Raw genomic sequence first — 5359 nt, 5'->3', positions numbered from 1 at the left:
CTTCACAGCCTGAGGCTGTGGACAGGCAAATTTTTCTTTATATATAAGCCTGTCATATACATATACATATATGTATACGTATACATATACATATATGTATACGTATGTATATTTTTCCTGCTAGGTTTTGTCTGCAGCAGTTTATAGGATCTTGAACATAGGATGAGATGCCCATGATAAAAAAGGATCAAAAGCTATTTGTATCTTGAATTCCTTAATATGCCTGCATCTTTATAGTGGGGGAAAGGAAAGGGAGGGTGGTTGGTCTGGTGGCTCCTTGCCAAGGCTGGGCAGTGGGAGAACTTGGGCAGCGAGAGACCAAGGATCCAGAAAAATGTGGCCCCAAAGTGCGTGCCTTCCCGGAGAAGAGGGGCAGCCACAGGCCGGGACAACCATGTGTTTGTGTTTCTTCAGGATGACATTGGAGCTGTCATAAGTAGAGGACGGAGATGGCATTGAGCTGGGTAGGAGTGCAGCAGGGCTTGGGCACGGTCTCTGGCCTGATGAAGTGGACGAGCATCTGCACGATGGCGTGGTTGGCGGGTTCAGGTAGGAGTGGAGTGGGAAGGCGCACTCCCCCTCTCGCAGTACTACGCAGCATAGACTTTGGGGGCGATGACCCAGTCCTGCCAGCCCGGGTGGCGGAAACTGACACACAGCTCGTGCTTCTTACACACCTGCCCCTCGTCGCTGCTGCTGCTTTCTGCCACGTTGGCCAACCTCAGCGTCTCCTGGCTCTCGGGCGTCTTGCAGGGGTTCTGGCTGCGCTGCTTGCCCGCCGTGGACCCGACGCTGCACAGGGGGCCCTCGGTGGCCTTGAAGAACGCCCCCAGGAAGGGCTGCTTGCTCTGTGGCCCGAGCCGCCTGACGAGGCCCGCCGGCTTGTGGCTGATGCTCTGCCCGTGCAGCGTCTCCACCAGGAGCTGCAGGCCCAGGTTGCACCGCGATGACCACCCAGTGGCTGCTGGTGGCCGTGATGTCCAGCACCAGCCGGCCCTCCTCGGAGGCCCAGAGGGTGCGACTGTCGAGCAGGAACAGGCCCGACTCCCCGCCCAAGTGCTCCTGCAGCCCCTGGGGAACGCTGATCCGGAACGTCTCGGTATCAAAGCGTTCCCGGACACAGTCCTTGTGGATCCGGAATTTGGCTGCAGTACCCTTCTGGAATCTCAGAAAGATCAAACGGAGCTCCCGATGGTGGCAGCGTGGGGGGATGGGCTCTCTGTCATACTCCACGCGGCTGACGAAGCTCGTGACCCTGTTGGCCTGGGTGAGGAAGGGGCTGTTTCGCAGGCTGGCCAGAGGGGTCCCTGGGTACTGAAGACGGCCTTGCGCGGGCGCAGCGGGGCGGGTCGTCAGCAAGTGCCACCTGCAGCAAGTAACCGATAGGCGTGTACGGCTGCCTGCCCCCCTCCACCACCTGGGGCGGCGAGGGCCCCAGTGCCTGGTGCCAGGAGCCGGGTGCAGGGTCAGCGCAGAGAGCCGGCGAGATGCACGTGCGTTTGCTGCACGCTGAAGCGCCCCCAGCTTCGAGGCCCTCTGGGCACCCCCGTGCTACACTCTGTCTTGGCTGACTTCAGCCTGGACAACGAGGTGCACTCAAGTTTCATCCACCAGCGCCTCTGCAACCAGGAGCAGGGTGAGATGTAGCCCGAGATCCTCTCCATCTTACGCTTGCCCCACCGACCTTGCTGCCACCTCCAGGACAAACCCAACTCTGAGTGCATGTGCCATGGCTGTGGAGGCTGGAGGGCCCGAAGGCCAGGGCTTCTCCTCCCCCTACAAGATTAAAGGAGCTTAAACTTCATCATCACCAACGTATTCCCATGGGACAGAATGTTGCATCTCCAAAACCAGATTGGATTTTGTTTATTATAAGAGTCAGTCCTTCCTTCCTTCCTTCCTTCCTTCCTTCCTTCCTTCCTTCCTTCCTTCCTTCCTTCCTTCCTTCCTTCCTTCCTTCCTTCCTTCCTTCCTTCCTTCCTTCCTCCTTTCTTTTCCTTCCTCTTCTCCTTTCCTCCTTTCTTCCATTTTTCCAAGAAAATTTACATTCATGGTTAGTAAAAAGAAAGAGAAATTCAACAGCATGTGGTGGAGAATTTTTCAACTATGTTGATAATAAAGGTTACTCTACTTGCTAAAGCTGAACATCAAATTGGTTTCTGAGTTACTATATATCAGCAAATAATTCAATTCTCATTACTAGAAAAGAACATATTATTTTCTCAGAAAAAAAATCAGACATTCTTAGAAATCATGTCTAAAATAAATCTGAAAGGAGGAACCCTGCTTTTAAGTAAGACTGAATAGAACAATTTGGAGTTCTACATAAGATTTACACCTAATAAAATGAAATGATTTTCCCTGATTATTTCTTGAAATCAGAGTAAAACATTAAATATACTGCATTTCAGAAGGTCATTCTGGTAGAATCTAAGTTAATGTTAAGCATATAAAGCTTCCTGCATATTTTTATATTGTCAGAGGTAGGCTCTAGAGAATGCGAAAAAGAGAAGACAAACTCTGTCTCTTCTGGATGATCTTCCATACAAATAGCAATTCTGACTGGCAGTCTTTTGAGTGTCATAGGCACATTGATGCTATTCTCTCCATTAAAACCTGAAATAATGCAGTAATGAACAGGGAAATGTACTATCAGGTATAAAATAAAGCATATCATCATGTGAGCATATTAAAACATTGTGGTCTTTGTTCAAGAGGGAAAAGTCAAATAAATATATTAGGTAATTCAGGTAGGAATTTATTATTTTTAAAAGATGTCAGTGGAAATCTATGTGAAATAAGTAATATTCCATAAATGTTGTTGGCTCATGAAGATTACCATAAAGAGGAAGATTGTGGGAGGATGGTGATCAATTCTCAGGCATAGCTGAATACTCTCATATAAATAATGGGGAAAGAGAAAAAGCATTCTAAGGGACCTGCTTTGGGTGTTAGCAGACCAGGACTGTGCTAAACAACTCCCAGAAGGGTGAGGGACATAAAGAAAATGAACCTGACAAAGGCAAATGTGAGTTACCAAGCCCCTGTGGTGGCCAGGACAGGCTCCCCTCCATAACCATCACCCTGGAGATACAAAGGTGGAGTAAAAAGCTTGGCCCACTGCAGCAAATGAGAGAGGATCAGACCTCTTCCCCTATGTCAGCTGTATCAAGGGAAAAATGATGTGGGTTAGGGATGCTTTTCTTCAGTGAATTTGGCCAGCAGAATTCTTTTTTAGTTATTTATTTTTAATTTTTTAAAGATACATACATCATAAAAAATGTTATATTAAAAAATTAAAGAGGTTTCCATATAACCCACACCCTGCAGCACCCGACTCCTTCTACATCAACAACCTCTTTCAACATAGTGGCACATTCATTGCATTTGGTGAATACATTTTGGAAAACTGCTGTACCACATGGATAATAGTTTGCATAGTAGTTTACACTCTTCCCAAGTACCTTCAGTGGGATGTGGCAGGATATATAACGTCCAGCATCATTCCCTGCAATATCATTTAGGACAACTCCAAGACCCCAAAATGCCCCACATCACATGTCTTCTTCCCTATTCCTGCCTTCAGCAAAAACTGTGGACACTTTTTCCACATTAATGCTACCAATTCTTCCATTACTAGTCACAATAGTTCTATAGTAGAATTCCAGTAAGTCCACTTTAATTGATATTTTATTCTTCCATCCTGTGGACCCTCAGATGGTGATTTCTACTCCACCTCTATATCAAAAGGGGACTTAGATCCCACATGGTTGATGGATGCAATCCTCCTGCATGGACTTGTAGGTACTCTCAGGTCCCTGGTGTTGAGGTTGAACATATTCACCTCCCTGTTAGCTGACTTGTATAAGTCCAGCAAGCTGGAGAAGAGGAGTTCCAACTCTACTGAGGCTCAGGGCCCAGCTGGCACAAGGCCAGTCCAGAGACCGAAGTCTCCTGGGTATACAACAACCTGAGCCCCAATCACAGGTTCAGTAAAAGTGATGGAAGAGGCATGTGTAAAAAGGTCACGTCTGAGTCCAAATCCATAACACTCAGGAATAGAAATTACATAGTAGGGTCCACTGACAAGGCACGGAACTCCAGAGCGAACTGTCATGATCATATAATCTGTGTGTCTCTCTATTCCTCAGGAGCATGAGTAACTGGGGTTTTATCTATGTTGGCTGTCTCTGTGGTGCTGCTGAGACCTGCTTAAGCATGACCCTTCTGATGACTTTCTGATCCTTTTTTGAAGACTCTTAGCCATATAAAATCATTTGTCTTTACATTTCTCCCTTTAATTCAAGGCATTCTTTTAGTTGCATCATCAGATAGTGATTGCTAGTAATTTCTCAGTGCCAGTAAGGCTCATCCACTAGAGTCATGTCACATGCTGTGGGGAAAGTAATGCATTTACTGGCTGAGTATGACTCATAGAGTGCTCACTTCTATGCAACATCAAGGCCTAGTTCAAGTTTCAGGTGCACAGTCTTATGAGCAGAGTCATCAGTGTCAAGGGCTCATCATGGGAGTATCCTTCTTCACTGATCTTTGCCCTTGCACTTGGGGGATAGTTGCTGTTCCACTGGCAAATGTGACAGAGCTCCCCCGGATAGGAACTCAACACTCCCTCAGTTCTCATTTGTAACTGAAACTACTATGAAATTAACCAACATACATGCGAACATTTTTATTTACACTATGTATAGGCCCTGGAAGATTTCCTCCCAACCATGTGTCCCCTGTCAATAACACCCCACACCAGCTTTCCTCCCCTGCTATTGTTGAACCACTCTGTGGTACAAAACTTCTTCTAAAATGAAGCCTAATTTTTTGCCAAGTTCAATTAATAGGAAAATGAAATATTACTGAAAGGTTAAAAGACTAGAAATATAATACATACTAATTTAGAAAAATTAAAATAAAGTAAAAATAAAATGGGGTATTAGAAATGAAAAATATCATAAGACTTCTTTTTTGGCATTTTACTTTTCATCACTGTTGTAGGTATTGCCCTGCATGTATAAGGCAATTTCTTTCATATCTTCCTCCATTTGTGCATCCATGTTTTCCCTAATTTTTAATGCTGTCTTCAAATATGTTTTAGATCAAGTAAAGTCATATATATAATATAGGAACTCCCATGTATCCAATATCAAACCCTTTTCCCCTTTCCCAACAATGATCTTTATACACGTTCATGTTATTTTTGCTGCAGTTGATGTACAGATATTGAAACAGAGCTATAAAACATTAATCAATTTGGTTTACTTAATGGTTTATATTTTAGTCTATACAATTGTCTAAATTTATAGTTACATTATGTTTTACATTATGGTTTATAATTTCACGTATAGGC

At 45.1% G+C, this 5359-nt stretch overlaps 1 pseudogene; it reads right to left on the bottom strand.

Annotated features, from left to right (window-relative positions):
• Positions 1-231: 231 nt before the first annotated feature.
• On the bottom strand, positions 232-1664 carry LOC101442573 (bone morphogenetic protein 7 pseudogene; annotated as a pseudogene).
• Positions 1665-5359: the final 3695 nt, after the last annotated feature.

Source organism: Dasypus novemcinctus, chromosome 30, assembly GCF_030445035.2.
Source record: "Dasypus novemcinctus isolate mDasNov1 chromosome 30, mDasNov1.1.hap2, whole genome shotgun sequence".
Lineage (NCBI taxonomy): Eukaryota > Metazoa > Chordata > Mammalia > Cingulata > Dasypodidae > Dasypus > Dasypus novemcinctus.
Note: the sequence above shows the minus strand (reverse complement) of the source record. Positions and strands in the feature narration are given on the sequence as shown.